The 22,818-nt window shown below is 43.0% G+C and overlaps 1 protein-coding gene across 18 annotated transcripts in view; it reads left to right on the forward strand.

The window, feature by feature from the left end:
- The window catches only part of TCF7L2 (transcription factor 7 like 2), a 182,393-nt gene that overhangs the window by 23,599 nt on the left and 135,976 nt on the right, over positions 1 to 22,818 (forward strand). The window lies entirely within an intron of this gene.

The following is a 22,818-nucleotide window of genomic DNA, read 5'->3' on the forward strand; positions in this document are numbered from 1 at the left end:
TTTGTCTCTGTATATAAGCCATGCATAAGAATTAAAAAAAAAAAAAAAGAGGCATGAAAATGAAAGAAGTACTTGTAATTTTTTTGGGGGGCACACTAAAGGCAGCAATGATTTTAGAAAACAAAATGTGAACCAGAGACAGCACACAGAATACCTTAATTTTTTTTCAGGGCATTGATTTGTATCTGATTTAAATTTTGGTGTAGAGAAACAGAATGATATTTTCCAGGTTCTGTTAAGGTTTTGGTGTATCTGCTTTCTATCTCTGCAGAATTTCCCCTTGCCACCTCCAGAAGGAGAATATTTTATATACCATTACTTTAACTACTTTTTGATCTGAACTTAATCATCATCTTTTACAATGTTTAGGTTAAAGAGGTTTTTATAGTGTTCTGGTGTTGGCTTTGAAAATCTTTAGTCACTGATATCTTTGTTGCTCATTAAGTATGTTTTAATTTTTAAACCCAGACATCTATCTGAATGTTGGTTTCTTTCAGTGGAGATCTTTTTCTAATTATGAGAAGACTTCCTACATTTTCAGCCAGCTAGCTGGATTTTTCAGTTAAATGATGTACAGCAACTAGCTTTGCGTGTTAGTATGTATCTTGAGACAAAGTGAAATTGTGGAAAATCTGTTAGACAGTGATTTTCTTTTTTTTCCTTTCTCTTCCTCTAAAACAGAAAAAATAAGAGGAAAACTAGCCAAGGGATTGCTTGCATTCATAGTTAATAGCATAGATACTGATGTACTTGGCTGTTTAAAATTATCAATGCCATGTCCCAGATAACCCCATGTTTGTGAAGGGCCCTGAAAAACATGAATGTGGCATTAGATTTCCTTGGCCCTAAGAAAATAATGTTTCTTTTAATTTGAAACAAGCTTTCTTGAACAGATTTGGAGAGGCAAATTATGTCTTGTCTAATTGGCAAAATCAGCCCTCCAAGAAATGCATGGTATTTCAGAGCCCAGGATGCATGACTTTGCCTGCAAATATTTTGAATGTTAATATGTGAGCTGGAAGCTGAAGCATTTCACTAAAAACTGGGACTCGTGGGTGCTCGTCCCTATCTCTCCTAATGTATCGAAACCTGAAGCTAAAGCTTTCTAGTGCTGGCTGTCCGAGTTGGGAAGCTCAGGGCTTCATCTTCAGTGACGCTTGGCTTTTTGTAATTGCCTCTGCAGACGCTGGTGGGCTTGTGGACGTGGCACCCAGCAGAAAATAGCCTTGTTTCAGCCTCTGTCCAGACTTTGAGGCTGCAAAGCCAGGGTGGCTTGCACCTGCCTGGCAAGCTGCTGGCTTTTCAGGTTGGGAATCGGTGTGAGGCTTGTGCGTGCGTGAGGGAGGGGTGGTTCCAAAGCGCTGATGATGTCCTGGGCAGAGGCGGTGGAAGCCCCAGTCCTCCAGCAGTTTGCCATTAGCCGGGGCGTAGCAGGAGGGCAGAGCGGCTGGCACTGTCCGGCTCTGCCCTGGCTGCTCCTCCCGACGGGCGATGGGATGGTTTTGTGTCAATCGCACGCCAGCTTTTTTTCCGGTAAGTATTTGTGGATTGAAATTGAAGGATTGTAAGCACAATTCATCTTAGTGTACAGAGAGCAGCGGGTGCGAGCAACGCTGGCTGGGACCAGACATTGACATACGGGCCGTCATCAAACTAATTGTTGTTTGAATTACCTGTTATGATCCGATGACAAATCTGCTTCGCTCCTGCCACTGGAGCAGAAAATGTAGCTTGAATTGGCGTGATGTTAGCAAGTGTAAACTGTACTTCAACAAGATGGATAAACCCAATTATGGGGCAGACCTGTAGAGAGAAAATCCATTTAAATCTCGTAATGTTAAGCAGAGCTGTGTTTAATTCATTTGGACCAATTTGGGAATGATGTATGAGTGTTGGTGAACATTAGTCAAAGGGAGAAGGGCCGGGGAAAGAGATGCAGTGCTCAGGCAGGATGGCAGAGGAGAGCTGCACCGTCTCAGCGGTTAGCGCTAATGGCTGGGGAAGGCTAAAATGACAAAAAGATGTACTAACTGCTCGTACGAGAACAGCCCAGTATAAATGAACCAATAAGAGAAACATATGGAGCAGAAAGAAGGTGTAGTATTTTTCTTAAAACTATTGATCTTTCCAATTAAGAAGGAAATATATATAAATTGAAAGCAACGTTTTGTGGTGGTGTGTTTTTTGGTGTTTTTTTTAAATTTTTATTATTTTTTTTATTTTTTTTTTTACTGAGTACCACAGAAAGTGTGGTGGATTTTTGTGACATACTCCCCCCCCCCCCCCCCCCAACTTCTGGGGCTTTTTAAAAGATTTGTCAAAATGCAAGGGAGGGGACAAGATTTTTGTCTTTTCTTTTGTACTGTATTTTTTTTTTGTGAACAAAGGGGTAGGGATTGATCACTTCCTCGCGGTTGTTCTTAGTGCTGTGATTGCTTTGTGGGATGTATTTAATGTGTGCTTATTCAGAGGTTTTCCAGCTATGGCTTTCCTTATATTAAAAGAAAATTAAGCGCCGCGTTGTGCAGGCAGATTGATTGACATATTCCAGAGGATGCGGCTGTTGTACAATAACAGCCTAAGAGGCTGTCACTGCTTATTTACTGGTTTAATGCCTAAAAATGTGTGTGCTAGGCAGTCGTCAAATGCCGAGGAAGATACAAGTGAACAATCTCACGAAGGAATTGCTTTGGCCAGACGGAGGGGTTGAACAATGAATGTACTTGACTCTTGTTTGTGGTCTTCAGTGGGTTTCAGCAAAGCTAACCCACATGCACATGTTCTGTCTCTTTTTGGACAAAAAAAAAATAAAATATCATATTTTCTGGTGTTACTCATTTAAGGTCCTTTCCGCAAAACTTAAAAGAAGTGAATAAAGAGGCAGCGTTCTTACTTGCATCCCTGTTTGGCTGTGCATGCCTTGCTCTGTATCCGCTTGCTCCCCTCTCGTCGTCACAGCCTCTGCTCCTGCAGCTCCTGGTAGCAAATAACACAGGAAAGGGAACCTGTCCCAAGGTATGGGTCACCACATTTGGCTTTTGAGGTCAGATGGTCATTTTGTGACATTTGTAGAGGCTGCTAAAGCTGGAGTGAAATAGCCAGCTGCTGATGTGTAGAATTTAGGAAATCTTCCGGTAATTGCTTGTTTCTGGTACACCTGAAAGCTCTCTGCAATAACAAAAGTGATTCTGCAGGACTTCTAATAAAAGTACAGGGAAAAGTTAGGTGGTCTTCATTTTCAGTCATCTATACTTCAAAGAATATTAATTTTGGAAGGCATTATTTCGTTTTGATATCTGTTAAACTTAAGCTATTAAAAATATTTTCAAACAGCATTATTTCTGTACTTGGGACTCTGAATAAATAGCACTTCAGCATAATGAAGAGACATCCATCATCCTTTTTGGGAAGGCAGGGAGACCTTGTTCCCATCTTGTCCTGAAATTCCATTTAGCCTTGGTGAGAACAAGTTTGAGAAAGGCTTGCTTTATGGGGATCAAAGAGATCTAGCTGCAAGTTGTTTAAAAGGCCTTAGGTCTAATGCATGTGTCCATCGCTTCACCTGGACATAGCGATGTTGGGGGAAAAAGGTGTTTTATGCCTTTTCTTGTGTGTAGCTAAGCAGTAATGGTAAAAGGAGCGGTATAATTCACTGTGAGCTGTGACATCAAGGTATACCAGTATTACTTAAGAGGGTCTGTGTTTAGGTAGGGCCTTCTGGAGAGCCTGGAACAATCTGTATTAAAATGACGATGTCTGACATGCCGTGAGTGTCACACGAGCCTGTTTCTGGCACTGTCACTGTGGGCGAGCCCCGTCAGTCACCCCTCCCCTCGCTGCGGGATCAGCAGGGACAACTAAAGCTCTGGGGACTTCATGGTAGCTACTCTTACATTGTCAACACTTCCTCTTCTAATCCCTGCTCTGAGAATAACCAAATATTCAGACTTAGCAACTGTTTTTCCTGCCTAGTAACTTCATCTCCCACAATGTCTGCCTTTCAGAATGTGTCTGGATCGGCCAGTAAACCACTCCGTGTGTGTGGTTTCTTTCCCCCCCCCCCTTGTGGGTCATTCTTTTTTAAGTCTGCAAAACTGGCCTGCCAGCTGCTATGCTTTAGAATTGCTTAATACTTTATTTATTTAATTTTAAAATTGTTTTTATTTTTTTTTTTTAAACTTGAAGTGCAAACAAGAGGAATCGAGGGCCTTCTGGTGTCTTGAGGTGTGTGCTCATTGCACAGGAACGTTGGGCTTATGCTTAATTAAAAGGTCACTGTTTGTTGAACGAGGTGACTGCTGGATCCTAGATGCGGACATAGGATGCGCTCTTAGTTTGGAGAGTACAGAGCATATTGAATGTGTATATTATAGGGATGTAATACATATCCTGTGACTGTTCCTTAAGAAACTTCATTCAGCTGATAAGGATCTTGGACACTGTGGTGTTTAAAATGGGAGGAAGGATGCAGAAGTTGTTGAACCCAAAGGGTTGAGATGGCTCTTGAATATTGCAGACAGTCCTGTTTGTCCTTCAGGCTGGTTGTCTCTGCCTCAGTTTGCCCATCTATGAAATAAGGGTAGCACTGCTTGCTTAATACTTAGCCTGAGGTCTAAGGTCATATTCTCCATATTTTGGAAAATGTGCTGTCTTGAGGTAGAAGGGACTTTGGAGGAGTGGGGTTAAAGTAAATGAGAGCTGGATAAAATGAAAGAACTGGGGTTTTAATTGTTTTTGAAAAATATTCCCTTCCCCTGAAGGTCTTTTTTTTTTTTTTTTTTTTTTTTTTTTTTGCTTTTGACTTCCTAACAAAATCATATGTAAAAGCATAAGCTGCTGGTTGATTATGCCAGCTGACAGTTTGTCAGGATGGGAGCTGTGTATTTGGACTTCTCTTTCTTTTCTCTCCTACCAGATGCTGATTGTATTCAATAATTATGTATATGAAAGAATTTTCATTATGGCATTGTGGTTTCATGTTCTCAGAAGCATTTGGAACGGGGTAGCCATAAGAAGCCAGATTGCATGACACATTTCAGGCTTTGTTTCTCTCTGACCACATGCACATTTTATTATTATTATTTTTTTCCTTCCTCTTAAAGTTTGAGCAAAAATGGTATCGATGCTAGCAATCTCATGGAGAATCCCACTCCAAGTCAGTAGGGCTATAACCTACTGGATAATTTGAGTTTTTATAATGCAGTTTTGCTAAAGAGTGATTTTTTTTTTTCCAGTGCTGCCATAGTTTATTCCTGCTGTACACCTCTATGGTGCAACCAAAAATTACAAGAAAATGAATACGCGAGGCTTGGGCCATATACACCACTGAGGACTTGGCTTCTTGCGCTTACAATCCTGTAAGAGACTGTGCTCACACAAAATACTTGTTCTTGACATTGGTCTTGGAGTTCAGACAGATTCTACCATTTCTGAGCACTGTTTTGGAGCAGATGGCAGGTCTTGCTGCATTGGCCAACCTAGTGGAATTTTTAGATGTTAAACTCCCATTTTTATAACAATAGAATATATTTATTTTTAAAGGTGATGAACTATTAGCCTAGAAATTCAGCTCTTGTAGAGCTGCCTGTAACCAGATCTCAGCAACAGAGCTGTGAATTTTACCTCAATAACGTGTGAACTTCAAAGTCTATCTGGAAATGTGTGATGCTGTGATTATTTGTTGGGGTTTTTTTCCTAACAAGAAACAAACAGAAATGCAAAAGACAAGAAACCACCCTAATATCACAACATGCCAGGGAATAGAATAGTGAATAGCTCTAACAACGGTATCGCCTTCCATTTGCCGCTCATATTTAGTATTTTCCTATCTTCTGTTTTTTCTGGTAAATAGTATATTTTAAAGTGTAAAAGAAAAACATGTTTTAAGCATACAGGGTGGGCAGTACTGCTGAGGTAGGCTTGTTGGAAACCTAACACTTCACTTTTTTGGAAAAAGTTCAAGCTTAGGTAGCATGAATATTACAAGGCAACTTTTTGCAAATATGTTTGAAGGTATATACGAATATTCTGTATTGACTTATCTTTTTGTATGCTCTTCTGCAGTTAGAGTGATTGGAGTCTGTATTATGTCACGGGTTTGGTGTTGTTTTTTTTTTTTTCCATCAGTATGCAAAATATTGGTTGCATTGGTGTGCGAATTGAGGGGAACGAAATGAATTGGTTTGCTGTCAAAAACCACATGCAAAGCACCTATGGTTTTGATTTCTGCTTTAGTGGTTGTGTTATCATTGTTATTTACAGCGAGAGTGGCTTTTTATCTCTGAGTTTGTGCTCTTTAGCCTACTTTGCAACAGAGTCCTTGGTTTTGTGGTTTTTATCAGCAACGTTCAGCGTAGCTTCTAGAGTTCTTAATTTTGCTGCTTGCAAGTCCCATTGGTAGCTCAATTTTGAAGGTAGATAAGTAGAAAAAGTGCTTGAGAACTTCTGTAGGATAAAATATTTCCCCTTGACTGTGAAGTGAACTGGATGGAGACCGAACATCTCCCTTTCAGGAAAGCTACTTAAGGACAGTTCTGACTTTAAGACTCTCGAGGAGTCGGAAATTGGTGAAAGAGCTATTTCTCTCAGAATTCTGTACATGTCTAATATCTCACCGCATCAGGACGTAATTATGACTTCTAAAGAATTTCATTAAAAGAATTGATGAAATTATTTAACTTTTAATACAGGAGACTCTTCAAGCATTACTTACTTTCAGTAATGCTTTTGCTTTGTATTGTCTATACAAAATATGTACTGAAGAAAAAAAATACCATGAGCCTTGAATTTCCCAGCTGAAGGTTGATGAATGAAGGATTGGAAAGTGAAGAACTGGTGCTTTTTAAATTTACAAAGCATGAAAACTCTCATGTTTTCATGTGTTTGAGAGCAGTGGAAACCTCTTCTTGAAGGTGAAAGCTAATGTTTTTTTCTTCCTAGCATCATGCTCCCTAGATGTTGTACTGTTTAAGAAACATCAAATACTGTCAGCCATATGATGAAATTGAGAAATGGCAATTCTGTTTGCTCTGCTCAATAACCTTGGGAAGGTCAGTAGTGGTGAAAGACTTTTGCATCCAAAAGAAAGCAAAAGCCAGATTTAATGTACTTGATTCAGTCACTATGTCCCTCCACGCTCTTACATACTGTGCAGGGTCCTTCCTAACGGTAGACTAACTTTTGAAGGACAGTGGTTCTCTTTGTATCTAATTTCATCAAGCTCTTGATAATAATACTGTAATGAGAACTAAAGCTATCAATTCATTATTGATGATGTTTAATAAAGAACTAGTGGTGCTTTCTAGTTTAACCTGTGGTGTGACCGTAAACATCTTTTAGAAGGCTTTGTCTTCTGCTTGATGTCTTCTTGAAAAGTAGAGGAGACTTTCTATATCTAGCGCACAATGGAATTGCATCCAGGAAAGCACAGATGATTCTAGAAAAGACGTGATTTCTTGAAAACACGCCGGAGTCATCGAGGTGGCCCACATATAGTTGGGGCCCATGGGCTGGGGTGGTGGAGGCTATACTGTGACATAATTTTATCTCCCTGGGGTTGGAAAACAAAAGACTACACAGAAAATGAGCGCTGGAATGATTCGTCTTATTGATAGGCATGAAATTAGGGGCAGAAAGAAGAGGAAATTTGTTGCCGGTTTTATACTGTTTTGCTGCATGCCTATTTCTTTTGTTTGCAAGGAGTTCTCTCCTGCTTGAAGACTTTATTTTCATTTTCCAGCTCGCTGTGCTCTGTGGGCCTCAGGACCGTAGTCTGTCGGTGACGTAGCATTGCTTTCACGGGAGTGGGGGTACGGTTTATAGGCACAGTAAACACCTTCTGATGGTTCGTTCCAATTAATAAGTGTATAACCCCCTGTGTGCTGTAGAAGGTGATTTTACTTGATCTTTTGTGATTAGTGGTGAGAAATGTAGCTTTATATACACAAACCCATTTTATAAATTGCAGACTATATTTAATTAGCATTGTGCACCCACGGCCACCTCATCTACACTTCTCCCGCTAATCCGTCTCCCTGGGACTCCACCGCTCCAAACAGCTCAGTGTCTTCAGCCAGCATTTACAGATTAATAAATCTGCCAGGGAAACATTCCCTCCTTATCTCTTTGTCTGTGGAAATACCCCCAAATGTTAACTCTGACCACAAGCCTGAGACGAGCAATTTTTATGTCTCAGCTGCTGGCAGCTCTTCCCATAGCTAAAAGTGCCATGATTTCTGAAACCTGATGCTTTATCCTCCAGTACGAGAACCAGGAGTTTTATTCCCCTGGTGAGGGGAGGGACCCAGCTTTCCAGCAGAGCAAAGTCAGCTCATTTGTTTCTCTCGTTATTTCGTAGTCACCATGCTTGGGAAGGCTGGAGGTTTGGTGTATGGAAGCGCTGGGTTATGTTGTAGGAAGTTCCAGGGATGCTTTTTCAGGGACACTGAGACCTGGGTCAGTCTTTGGGGAGGAGATCCAGGAAACCGGTTTTCTGCATTACGTGGTTCTCAGATACCTGCTCAGAGAGGCAGCACCTTACTTAGCATCTATGTTGCATTTCACAGGTCTCTCATTTAAAACGGTTTCCCTTTGCAGTGCCTCCCTTTTTCACTCCCATCTGTTTTTTGGGCAGGGTCAGTCTTTCTCACTCTCTTGTTTGTACAGTACCTAGCACAAAAGGACTCTGTTCTCTGGTGGTGCCTTTGGGCACTGCTGTTAGACAAATAAAAGGGTATAAAGTTTGCATCAAACTTTTTTGCAACCTGTCTTGCACAACAAACCGCCTGTGCCAATTGGTATAATGCAACGATGTCTCAAATGCTGGATGGTACTGTGTGAAGGATTCATTATGATTTTGTGATCTGCATCTCTAATACAATGTTGTCAGACACTCTGGATTGCAAATTTAAGCATAGTTACAAACCCTGCCTCCAGACTCTCAGTTTGCGAACAAATGTGGTTCCTACAAAGGCAACAATAGCAGTCTTGTTACTTACGTTAATTAAACCAAACCGGAATAATATTTTATGAAGTAATTCCTTAAATTTTTGTTGCTTTGGGATTGGGGGGGGGAACTGGAGGTTGTTTTTTTTTTTTTTTTTTTTTTATTTTCAAATTGCTTCACTGACAGTAAGCAAGGTCCTATTTGGAATACATGTCTCTGGATAGAAGGTCAGATTCCCCAGAAATAATGTAAAATACCTCTGTGTGGCTGTGCCATCACCCCCTAAGGAGATGATGAATTGATCTTCCACCCCCAGAATCTCAAGGAAATAAGTCTCGAATCAAAAAGGCTCAGGCTAATTCCGGGGTGGAACTGGAGAGAGTTGTGCCCTTCCTAATTGAAGACAGAAGTTGACCCTGTTCAGCTCGAGGCCTTGTGAACCTATCCCAGGGTCTGCGTTTTGTAAACCTATCCCAAGATTCGGGCTGTGTTAGATGTTCTTCCACATGCTATGAACAGGAGTGGAGAGGAGACACTGTGTAGTCCTCCAAGCCATTGGTTTCACTCTGCGGTAGATGCGTGTCCATGTTGCAGATGGTCAGAGGAAATAGTTTGTGGATGGATGAATAAAAGTAAGTAATAGAGGAGGAGGTTTGTGGAGACATCTCTCTCTTTCCTACTCTACTAGTTATTTATTATTTTCCCTTTGAGCGTTTGTTGGCTCTTACTTCAGTTATGCAGGAAGTTACACAAAGCAGCGAATGGAGCCAAGTTATGTATTGTGTCTGCCTCAACCATCCTTCTCCTTCCCGCCTTCATACTTCATGTTTGCTGGCTCTTTAATACATGTAAAATGGAGCTGAGATTTTAAAGTTAACTTTTGTAACTTGATAAAACTTGGAGCTTGATTAAACTAAGAAAAGCTGAGCAGGTAAAAGCATGGAGAGCCAGGCATGTTCCCATCTTTATCTGGTTGAAGTCCCAAGAGCTTACCAATGGCGCCAAGGGGGACAGCCTAAGATGGTGTGGGGAAAGCAAGACATAAAGAGATTGAGTGAGTTTGCTTAATGCTTGAAAAGAGCTGATGTGGACAGGTCTAGATGTCCAAGATGATGAGCTTCCATTTATCATGTAGAGATTTATGGTTGTCAAGGGTGGGACGACCTCCTCGATGGCCAAATAACACGTGCCCGTGGCCTGTCTGGTGGTGTTGCTTTCTTCAGCTGGTGAGGGATGGGGCAGGGGGCTGGGAAGGCCTGAAGCCACCACACAGCTGGAGCCTGTTAGTGCTGAGCAGTTGACTGAGTACTTGCATGTTTGAAGTATGCAGCGCCTCTGGGACGTGTGTGAGGCAATGCTGTTTACTTGTATCTACTTGTTTTCCTGGATAAAACTGCATAGTGTAAGCTTGTATCTGAGGCCACCTCTGTTATTCCTGGGTAGTCTCCAGAAGTATCTTAAGGCATTTGGAGTCTCCTCTCTCCTGCCTGTGATTTCTGTGGTGGAGCACTGCTGACCAGACCCGAGTTGCGTCTTAGTTTCTGGTCTGCGCTGAACAGGGCTGCTGGGGCTGGTCAGTAGGCACTAAAAATGTGTTCTGTTCAGTTGTATTCTCAACCAAGAAAAACATTATCTGGGTATTTTATTTGATAACAGGCAGCATCAGCTTGATGTTTCTGCACAGCGTTGTTACTTTGAGGAACAGGAATATAAAACAGCATTATAGCTCTTAAGAAGACCCTGCCAAGTCCCATTCCTGTAATTGGAAGAGCTAACTATCATCTTGATCAACGAGCTCCAGCCTGGAGTCCACTAGAAAGAATTTAATTTAACTGGAGTAAACCAAAGCTTACTGGAACTACCAGTTGATTGGGTATTTTCCCCCAGACTAGTATTTTAACTGATCTGATTTGCGCAAGCCCCACAGTACTTGCAATGCTTTTTCTTTCCTCTCCTTTCCTCCCCTCCCAACGCTCTACAAAGCTGCCTCAAGAGTGGTCCTCTTGACACGGAGGCTGCAAATGCCACCGTGGGCACTTGGAGTAGTCCTCAGCTTCATCTTCTGCAGAGCTGTAGCTTTGTCTGGGAGAAGAGCTTTCACATGTTTAACACAGAGAATGCATTGTGTTCCCTCCCAGAAGTACCTGGCTAGGGCACTCCATCGTCTTGTGGGAGTAAGTCTGCGTCTTGTTGGAGGTGTTATTGATAAAGGTTTAGCGAGTGTCTGGTGTAATTCAGACTTTGTGCAAGAGTTGCCCCCGTCTTTTCCTTTCAGGTAGGATTTGTGACTAGAAGTCATATCTTTTCTTAAGCAGATTTTTTTTTTTTATTTTTATTTCCTTTGAATTGTGTTAGGCTCCTTCTATGAATAACTTCAGAGTGGTATTCCTGCCTGTTGTCTGTCCCTTTCATAACGTGTGTGTATATATATATTGATGATATTGTAAGGATGTTTGTGTTGACTTCACCTAGAAACCTCATTGCTGTCTCTTCCTTGGTAGGCAAAACCATCTTCCTTGGTAGGCAAAACCAGTTTGAAAGTACCACAATTCCTTGAATTGGATTTTCAGTTTAGGTTCAGCAAATGGAGCATTCCAGGAAGCAATGTTTTTTGCAGAGTAAATCTCAGATAGGAGGATGAGATAAATCTGAAAGTCTTAAAACCCAACAAAATAAAAGACTCCAAACAAGAATCCCATCAGAACAGCAATGGTACAGAACTAATTGATAGGCATAATTTTATTATTGGATTGGGAGAGCAGAAAAAACCTAACCTTTTATTTTGCCTACTTTGTTGTTTCATGTAAGGCTATAACTGACCCTCTACTGGCCTGTTCTTATCTGGTTCCTCAAATGGGTGGGCGCTCCTTTTCCCTCCTCCCCTTGTAAGTGTGAGTGTTGATCTGGGCAGTTTATTCCTGACTGAGATCCAGCAATTGTTTGAATGGAAATGGTTACTGTGAGTGGGTTGGTGTGGGGTTTTTCCACACCCCGCAATGTCGGGACAGCCTGTGCAATGTGTTTCATGAAGTCAACAGCTGAATCTTTTACTTTGCACCCTCTTGTCCCTTGCTCTTTCTTTCTCCCTCCTACTTCGGCTGCGGAGTCTGCTGGAGGGGCAGAAAAGAAGTTTGGCACCCACATGGTAGAGAGCACTGATTAGTTCCTAAAAGAAGCAGCAAGTTGATTGCTTGCAGAGATGATGTAAGCCGTTGCTCTGGGGTACATCAGGTTGGATTTCTCATGCTTTATCTTATAAAGCCTAAATTAACAGCTGGTTTGGTTTGAGTTCACCGGGATCTGACTAAAGGATTACAGTCCGTTCTCAAGTGAGTCAATCTAGTTTAATTTATTTCAGGTCTATCAAAAAAGATCAATCAAAGCTCTTTTGAAAGTAAAGCTGTAATCGGCCTGTGTACTTAGATGTCACTGTTGTTGTATTTACTATACTTCTCTGGTAGAAAAATGTTCAGGCTGCAGCTAAGACCGTATTGCAGTATTGTGTTGTTTTTTTTAAATACAATTAGATTTTTTTAGAATGTTGCTTGTGTTTTGAGAACCGTTGCAGCCTGCATATATGTCTAACCAAGCCTGCTCATGTTTTTTTTTTTTTTTTTTGTGAATCCTTGAACTTAAAACTGTACTTGAACTGGGAAGGATCGTGGTTTAGTGGTTAAAAAACACAAGTAGGAGTTGGGAATCCAGATGCCTCTGCTGATTGCTAGACCTAAGACATGACCTCAGGCATCTCCTTTAATTGCTGTTTGTCTCAGTTTCCCCATCTGTGCAATAAGAATAGCAGCATTAAACGTGATCTAGACACAAAGTAGCTTGTGTTTACATAAGGGTGCCATTTAGAAATCGGAATATTCAACTGAGTGCAACCCTGTACCCTCTCTTAAATCGGTGGTCTATATTGTTGTAGTGTGTGGAGAGCTGGAAATGACAGTATAGCTAATGCTAAACGGAGTTTTTTGGCTCGATAGACTAGCTAATCAGATTCCAGGGAGCCTCAGGTTGCTGCAGCCTCAGGAAGTGAAGTATAGAACTAGTATAAAACCTCTCTACCGGATTCTGTTTTTTCAAATCTTTTGGAGACGAAGCATCTCGGCAGACTTCATGCCAGATCAGGTATCAGCTGGCCTCCTGCCACTGACATAAACTCCATACCATGGTCTCTTGTTAATTTGACAAGAACATGATTGAGTGCCCACACCCTAACTGGGTAGATGCTGGATGATCTGGTACTACAGACGTGCGATAAACATCGTGGAAACGGTGGCCTGATTTTAGCAATTGCACAAGAGTTTGTATGAGTTTGGTTTAATTAATTCCAGAACTGACATGCAGTCAAGGTAGGAGCATGGCATAAAAAAGTAGAAAAAAAAGACTACCAAGGCTTCAGCCAGAGATTGCTCGCCTCAGTTGTGTGTTTCTTTCATGGCATGGGCTGAATGTGAAGTTGTTTGTTTAGTGGCACGTAGCTTGGTCTCTCTGAATCCTGTTGAGGTGCTTGCTGGACCTCTGGGAAGGAGGGGTGGCTCTGTTGGCCAGTCTGATGTCATTAGACGTGCATTAAATGTGCTTCACCACTGCAGAAGCCCCGTTACAGCGTACCAACTCGCTCTTGCCACCAGTACCTCCCACTGACTTCCATGAGGGTTTGAGAGAGGCTAGTGGAAGTGAGATGTTATGAAGCGATACTTTGCAAAATAGAATGGGCGTCTTGCAAATGTCTTGAACTTCCTTTTTGTGATTGAGTAGGCCGTTTCTTGTCCATTTTTACCTCTCCCCTGCTTCAGGTTTAAAAAAATAATAATAATTAAGAGAAAAAGGTCAAATTCCATACTAAGTTGGTAGATTCCTGAACACACTGGCAAATTCAGCTCCCTCGTGTTGTTCTTATCTGCATTATTTTTCATGTAACTATGAGTTAGAAATATGGGACTGTATTTTCAGCTGCTGTAAGACGATCTGTTGAGTATGCTGAACTGACAGTGGCAGTTTTGGTGGGCATCTTTGCGATGGGGGCATCTGAGATAGCCTTGCCTGTTTCTGGTCCATGTGACAAATCTCTGCTATGACCTGTTTGGTTTCTTGCTTAAGACAAGCTTCCATATATATTTTAAAGACCTGAAAAAAATGGCTGAATTTCCTTTTATGTGCCATCTGTCTGTTTGAGTCTTTTTGTTCTAGTCTACTTCCCAACCACCAAGCAATTCTTCTCAGTCTCCTACTTGAACGAGTGAAATGACTGCCACTCCTCTTGCAGATAAAGGGTATTTTTAAGATCTTCCCTCCACTGCTTTTAAAAGCCAGTCGTTCTTCGGGCAGCTGCTCTTCCACGTAGGTACTTAAAAAGAAGCGGCAGCAGACAGGTGCTTGCAGACTGAATATGGGATTCTTAGAGTGGCTTAGTGAATTTTTTTTTTTCTTTTTTCATAGTGTTCATCATACCAGTCAGGATGCCACTTGTTGTATCACTAGGTGATAGAATTGAGTGATGATCAGGCTGAGTCCTCCTGTATGAGTTATGGCTGTCCTCGGGAATATTTTGTACTCTTTCTGGAGGTGGATGAGGGCCCACAAGAGCATGGGAGATGGTAATATCTTTGGGATATGACTATTTGTATGATAATAATTTCCACTACCTGGTTATTTTTCTTTCTCAAATATGGGGAGCTTTATCAGGTGTTGGAGGTGTGAAGACTCTATATTTACTCTGTGTTGGCAAATTGAGGACTAGAACAGTGGTTATCAATGTATATTTTCCACTCTATTTAAAAGCAAACTGACAATTAGTGAGTAACTTCCCATTCCCATCCTATTTAGCAACCTCCTCCTGTAACGCCTCTTGGTGAAGTCCCCCCCTTTAAAAAGCCAGGTCACTGGGATTGCCTTCTTTTGATCTTCTCCTGCACCTGAACCTTTTGTAATGGCACCCCCCAGCCCTGCCACTCTTACCTGGGTGAAAAAAACAAGAAAGGAGGTTCAGAGTAAATGCTAATAATTGTGCATGTAATGTAATTGGAAGCGTTTCATTGACATGCTTATGTGAGCTGCTTCTTCATCTTAGTGCTTGAATGTACCACTAGACTTGCATTTAGCTTCTTGTGGCTGCTCTTTGATGCAGGTAGGCCATATTATAAATAGGCTTGTTGCTATGGTGAAAATGGGAGTCCTTGTCTGCTGAGTGTAACCTTTCCTACTTTCCTGGACACTGTAATATTTTTTTTTTTTTCCTCTTCTTCTTTTTGAATATGCCATAATAGAACAGAATTGTGTTGTCTTTTAGAGGAAGGAATTTCAGTCGGTGAGTTGGGTTGGAGGACAGTACTTTCAAGGTGTCTTCAAGAAGTTGTAGGTGGTTTTTGGGGGGTGAGGGGAGAGACTGGAAATCCCTTTTGTGATGACTCAGCACTGCCGAGAGATCTGCAGGCCTTTCCCCCTCCCCGTCTTCGGGGAGAGAGATGAAAAAGCTTTCCCCTGCTCTTTCCATTACCTGGCTTCTCTCAGTTATTTTTACAAGGTTAATGCATTGTGCTCAGGGTTTGCATTGTTGTGCCAATAAAACTTTAATAATGATGCCAAGATTGACACGGCCAGAGGATGCATCTTCAGGATTTAGTTGAGAAAGGAAGGTGTGTGTTTGTCAGTAGCTGCCTGCAAGGTCCAAGGACTGCTGAGGCTCATTTCAAAGACTTCGGGGAAGGGAGTGCTCTTCAGGGCTGATGGCTATAAAAGCTGAAGATGGCTGCGCCTGTCCATTAATCTGTTGAACTCATTGTTCTCCATATCCCCGTTTTATTTCGTTATTGTGCTGTGTTTTGTGCAAAAGGAACTGGAAAAATCAAGTGTGACTAAGGGCTTTGTGAAGCAGCAAGCTCTTAAGGAGAAGGGAGGGAAAAAAAAAAAGGATGGAACTCCTCTTTCTGTTGCTTTGCCGTCAAGGACAGCGGTGGCTGCAGCCTTATGAGCACGTATCCCCTGGGATCGGATCTCTGAGGGGCATGTCTGCCGAAACACCTGGGGCTCGCTCAGTCTTGGCCCAGATGTAGGCTGTGGTGGTCATGCTGTCCCCCCTGAGCCCCAGTCCCCAGCTCTGCTGGGAGCTGGCTTTGCGGACCACAGCTCAGCCAGAAATCCACCGCTGCGAAGCCACAGCTCTTGGCTTTCTGCTGAGGGTTTGCCCTGGAGGTTTGAAATAACCTATTCCCCACAGTGTCCACCTTCTCTTCAACCTCCCAGCGATGGGTCTGTTTCTCATTTAAAGTGTATTTTTCATAACTGCTCTGAAGTCTTGGAAGAGGGGAAAACTGGCTGTGCTTAATTCAAGTTCAGTTCTTTCCTCCCTCTGACCTCTCTTAGTATTTTTAAATGAAGAGGATTAATCTTATTTAAAAAAGAAAAAAAAAAAAAAGCTATGTCATCCTTGAGCTATTCTAGGGAAGTTTAGTTGTACTTTAAAATAAAACTAAGTGGCAGGGTGTAGGAAATCCCATGCACCTAATTTTAGGGGATCTAAATTAGAGAAGTTTGTGTTTCTCTCCCCTGAAGTGCTTCTTGAGAGCATTCGCTTATGCCTTGGCCTTGCATGTAAGGGATTTAATTCCCTCTTCTTTGTGTTGACCTGAAAAAGCACCAAGTCACTACAGGTGTAGGGTGGCATCAGAGGAGCGGGAGGACTGTGACTACCTTACGTTTGCTGCTGTTGAAGGAAGCAACTCACAGAAAGATAAACTCCATGTGTGGGAGAAAGGCCTGGCCTTTCACCATGAGCTCTAGTCTCCGGTAATGTGGACTTGGGACTTTTGTCTGCTTTCATTTTTCCTACACCTGCTATTATCAAAGTGTATAGGCAAATATACCTTCACCAGGCTGCTGCCTTCTTCCCTTTTGTTTTCTCTGTCATCCAGAAGAATATTTTTAGAGAGTGACCCCCTCTCTGAATAAGGGCCCTGTTGCCCCAGCTGGCTCTCCCCATCCCCCAGGGGCCAGGTACCACCATGTGGGTATGGGGGAGATGTATGCAGATGCTCTTGGGCATGGCAGGGCCCCCCCAGCTGCCTCCTGCCCTGGGCAAGCAGCTTTATCCAAGGTGCCATCTCTCCACCTCAAAACGCTGGGGAGGAAGAGCAGTTACACGGTGGGAGGAGGATGTGGTTTGGGATGGAGAGCGAGGTGGTGCAAGAAAAGGTGTTGTGTTCCCCGCTCCTCCCTGCCAGCGTCCCGCTTTTTTTGTGCCAGCTGGGCTTCGTGCTGGGGCTACACTGCTGTGGGTCATTTCAATGGCTAAAAAATGGAGTAAACCAGGGGATGACTTGGGTGTGTGACCTGCCTGTCCTAGCAAATTTAGTTTAATTTAGAAGTTTAAAAATGGCCCTGTTATCCGCTAATATTAGCATTTTGTTTGACCTGACATGTTACGTTCGTGACCCGAGCGAGGAGGAGAGGGGAAGCGGTGCTGAATGGGGCTGCTGTACGTGAGGCTATTTTCCTCCCAGCCTCAGAAGGAGGACAATATCCCAGAATAGCAAGTGGTGGGGAAGTCGTGCTAGAGCAGGGACAGCCTGCCGTGCCCAGGACGGCTACAGCGCTGCCTCCTCCGCAGGACGTAAACCTGCGGCTCCGCTCGTTTGTCACCACTGATCCCATGGCTGCTGGGTGTCACCCTTGTTGCTGGCGTGCTGCCTGCCCTGGTGGGTCCCCAGATCTGCCCGCTGTTGGGACCTTTGCTCCTGCCTGAAGCCCCATGGGGTGGTGGGGTGGCCTTTGGAGCTCTGCAGAACCCCACCCCACCATAGGAGGTAGGCTGGGGGTGGCGTGGGGTCATGCATGTGATGGAGAACTGTGATGTGGGATCTATTTCCAGCTCTGTCACAAACTTCCTGCTTTCATTTTTGGAGCAAATCACTCAAAACTCCCTCTCCCCTGTCCTGCCCATATGCAAAATGGGGCTGAGCGCTCTTTCCTCATGGGAATGGTCTTTAAATAGATCTTCGCTTAGAGAGTGCTGTAGAGGGTGAGTTGCTGTATGGGTGCAAGACAGTATCAAAGTATGACTGGAGAAGGAGATCGTGCAGGAAGAAATGTTTTTAAAAATTAAATCAAAGTACTGTATAGGGTTTTTTAAAGTTAAAAAATCTTCCAAGTCTTCCACGCCTGGCTTTTCATCATGAGATTAAAAATGAGCATCAGAGGAGGACTGGCAATGAAAAGTTACTACAGCTGTCTTTTGAGTATGGAAATGTTGAGAGGATGAGGAGGATGGGCTTTGGCAGGTTGGCTGATCTGCCTGGCCAAGACAGGCCAGGCCTGGCTGCTTTCCCCAGCTGGGTGAAGAACTCGGACTTTCCCCGTCTTCTAGCAACACAGGTGGTATTGATTGTTGAGTTAAATCCATGCTTTGGTCAAAGAGGAAGATTTTACTTGCCCATTAAATATTTTACACTGCCAAAATCTCATCTACGCTCACGTTTCTTGTTAATAGCTCCAAGTGCGCAAGCACAAGGATGATTGTCAGGTACCCCAGTTCTCCCCCCTCTGGGTAGGGTTTGGTTGGAGGGATGGTGGTGAATTGTTCCTTTACCAAATTCATCAGTGCAGCCCACGTGCTGTGTGTTTATATCTGGATAAGTATGGTGGGTTTTGATTTCGACATGCTGGGGTAGAGTCACGCGTGTGAGAGGGACTTTCTTTAGATTAGTCACCACACCATTAGCTTTTTTGACTGAAATGCTTGTGATTTCACACTGGGGAGAAGAGAGACTTGGATCCAATTAAATTACATTATTAGATTTGATGTTGACTACCCTGAGCGAGGGTCCAACAAAATATTTTTCATTATTCTTAACCCTGGTACCAGCAGTATGGGTCTGTCTTGGGTTTGGTGTCACTTGCTGATAGGATAGCGCTTCACTTTTTTGGGGGGGGATAGTTGTGATGTTGCAGAGAGCCAGTAACAGCCATCAGGTCACTAAGGAAGAAGTTTTCAAGACAAACAGCTTTGGCATATTTGCTGCCTGTGTGCTGTGTCCGTACCTGGATGTCCTGTATCTGATGGTTCCTGGCCAGGTATATTTGCATCTATTAGTACTATTTGTAAATCACCTTGGCATTCACCATCTGCCTGAAAGGTGTCAAATAAATGTGAGATCCCTGTCAAAATGCAGTCGTCGGAGTAAATCAGGCTAAATTTTTTGGAGGTGGTTTTATTATTGGCATTGCCTCTGCGAGGAATTTAGACCATTATTGGAAAGGAGGAATTAAAATCATGGAATTGAATCAGAATTGAAATGAAACCAGTTGATGGCAGCTGTGGGCAGCCGTGTGGTTTGGGAAACTGGGCTTAAAGCTGGTGAGGCAGAGTCATAGCGCAAAGAAAGCGTTTTCTTTCTCAGTTTCTTGCTCCAGAATAACTTAACTTTTATGTTGTTTTCCAAAGCGTCTGCTGCCAATTGATTTATCCCCTGATAATAGTCTTAAGTTATTTAGTTTGTCTTCTGTAAATATATGCACAAGTTGTAACAACAAACAAACAGTGTTTCTGCCATGTATGTTAAGACCTGCTGTATTACCGCGGGGGGGCAGGAAGAAAAGGTCTGTGCCGTGTTGCTCTGGGGCTCTGAATGTCTGCCTGGGAAACGCTGGGGAAGGGTTTGCCTCTTCACGAGAGGCTATGCGGCAAGTTTGCCGATAATATTTGAGTGTTAGCGAAGCTGATCTTAAGCTGCCGAGGATATGGTGCGTTTTTTCATGTCTCTTCATAAGTCCTGCTTTCAGTGGGATTTTTGTGTGTGAAATGGATAAGAAATCACACCTGAGCAGGACTGAAGTGGACGTGGCCTCACGTCTCTTAACAAGGGATGCGGAGAATATCTGTTTGATTTTTTTGAGATCGGCATCCCTTCCTTATCGCTTTATGAAATCTATATGTTTCTCGGCATATCGACATCTTCTTCACAAGGGAGAATATTTTCCTATATGAAGAAGACAGGCAATGCCTTTGGTAGCCTTTCTGCCCCTGTTCCTCCCTGCTGTCAGTAGTGGTGATGATGATGATGAGTGTTGCCCAGGGCTTCTGAACTCGAGCTTGGAGGTTCAGGCATGGTGTGGCTCTGAAAGGTAAGAAAACTACATTAAATGCAGCAAAGAGCGAGCCTGGGAGAAGGCGGAATAAGACAGTCTAGTACTGGTGAGGTACACGTTTGTTTGGAATTACTGATCAAGAACAGAACAAAGTTCAGCCACGGGGACCCGCAGCTGAGCGCAGAGGAATGGCGCAGCGCTCGACAAGGCTGCAGTGAGGGTGCTCTGCTAAACGAGTGGTCTCGGGGACGGGGATATTAATCCTGTCGCGTGGGTGGAAAGCGTAAGGGATTAGAAAATTTGAGATTATCTGCAGGGTCCCCTTACTGTAATGTCAACCAGTATACTTTAAATTAATACACATATCTGTTTTGTTCGTGCAGCTGGGCACGGTGTAATTTATCATAACTCTCTAGAACAGACAATACCTAAAACGCTCTCAGCTTCACATCTGAATGCAGGGACTGAAGCAGCAAGCTGTGTTAGGAGAAATTGGGACTGATGGTTCTTTTGCCAAATTAACTTTATGGAAAGAGTTAATTGCTGGGTGATTTCTTGAGAGCTATGGCCTGAGCCCCTGTAGTAAGTTTTTAAACAGAATCTGCTCTTAGATACTTCCTCCCAGTGAGAGTTTGATTTAGATGTGGAAAACTCTTTGAAACGAGAAAGGAAAAAAAAAGTACAGATGTGTTGTATTTTTTGTGCTTTTGGTTTTATCAACTTCTATTGCGCAAAGTTAGTGTCAGGGTGCTAGAAAGGGACAAATAACCAGCTCTGACTGGGTTTGCCAATGTGACACCACGGAGGATGGGTCAGTTTTGCACTCATCCATTTTTCAGTGCCTTGAACTTTGCCAGTAAAGCAGCAAACCCTTTGGTCACTCTTTGGAGAGTTCCCACCTTGCAGCCGCTGCCTGTCTATAGTTGTGCGTGCACCTTATGGAGCAAACAGGGGCAGAAGGTTTAGTACATAGCATTAGCTTTGAAGCAAACCTTTATTTTTCTGCTTCAGGGTTTCGCATCAAGTCACACTCCCTCCTCCCACGTTTTCTTCCTTGCCATCTCCCTCTCCTCTTCCAGGTTTCTTATCATCACCGTACAGGCTAGCAGCTTCTTTCAGCCTTGCAGCTACTGAGGGCTTTGCTACAGCCAAACAAAAAAAAAAAAAAAAAAGAAAACCAACTCCCAAAACACCCAGCCCAAACCTCAGGTCCTGTCCTGATGCTTGTCTCGGTGTAACCGAGGCAGCTCAGTGGCCAGGAGATTGCTGAATGGCTGGAAATCGCAGCTATCTTAACTCTATGGAGGGGCCATGTGTGCAGCTGCATCTAAAATTTTTATCACCACCACTGCAGGTGAAAGGCTTTCATTCGGCTGTGCTGGTCCAGCAAAGTCTATTTTATTTATGTGCTTCCAAGCCCTTAAAACTTCTTTTAGGGTACATCAGTAGGGAGTTAATAGAAACTTTGAAATAGGAAAAATGCCTGTGGGTTAAGCAAAAACCCAGTTGACCAACTTGAGCATAAAGCTGGTACTTGGTTGGTAGGTCATTTGCTGCGGGGGAGAGGGCAAGGTGGACTGGTGGACCGCAGATAGCATTTCCCGGTGGGAAAGAAGTTGTAAATGCAATTAGCAGCTCTTAATTTGGGAAGCAGCGTACATTTTATTTTGCTTGTGTCTGTATATTCTTGTAGAAAATGCTTCTGAGTCTTGACTGCAGTCATTTGTTGTTTTAATATTAGCTCAGCACATTTATTTGTACATTTGAACTAGAGTAGCACGTATATGGGCCGCTATAAAAATAATCACATTTGGGAAGAGTGAAAATATTGAAGGGTTTATTCTCTGTAACTTCCTTAAAAAAGCCCAGCAAACACAAAGTGCCTTCACAGAGGAGTTTGAATCGGGTTTAAAATTTCTTCCGTTCAAGTTCTTTTCAAGAGAAGCAGGGGTTTATTTTTTTTTTTTTCAAACAAAATGTACTTTCTTAAAGACTAAAATGTCTTAAGCCACCAGCATACTGCTCTACCTTGTTTCTGCTAAATGGGATTATAAGGGATTTAATTCTGTGAGAATTTCTGTGTGTTGCAGGAGGTGACTTTTTACAGCATGTTAGAGCGAGCGGTACGTGACAGTCTCCTCCGATTCCCATCACATCCCTCTGCTCCGACTTGGCTTTTCCCTCGGTGCCAATACCTGAGCCTCTGGGGCATCTTGGCTCAGGCGGGAACGGGGGAGCGAGAAGGTGGGTCGGCAATAAAAACCCGACTTGAAGACTGGATAGTTAGAAGCAAATTGTATTGATTTCTCTTTGCAGGTCTGATGGTTTTGAAAGCCACTTGCTGTGCAGCTTTAAAACTCTTCCTGCCATATGTGCAGTCAATAAATGCCGACGACTCGGCCAGCACCGCTCGGGCACTAATCCAGCCCTGCCTGGGAGCACCTCTGTGACTTGAAACACACTGCAACCCGCGGGGCTGCTTCGGCTTAAAAGTTAAGCAGGTGCTTAAGTGCTTGGGTGGATCGGAGGCAAGAGGCGCTACGTTATCTCTTGGCTGAACACAAATGTTGTCTTTGCATTTTTAGCAAAATACTGTCCCTGCCACCTTCTTCTTCCCAGTTTCATCGGGCTCTTTCTGTCTTTTTCCAAGCTGAGTGATTTTTTTTTTTTTTTTTTCTGGCGCGGTGAACGCACTGCACGTAGTAAGAACCATGACTTGAAATGGAGTATAAATAGAGAGGGAGAGTAGCTGTTCTGATTGCCATGGAGTGCGGAGCGCAAACAAA

The sequence above is a fragment of the Rissa tridactyla genome, chromosome 6, assembly GCF_028500815.1.
Source record: "Rissa tridactyla isolate bRisTri1 chromosome 6, bRisTri1.patW.cur.20221130, whole genome shotgun sequence".
Classification (NCBI taxonomy): Eukaryota; Metazoa; Chordata; class Aves; order Charadriiformes; family Laridae; genus Rissa; species Rissa tridactyla.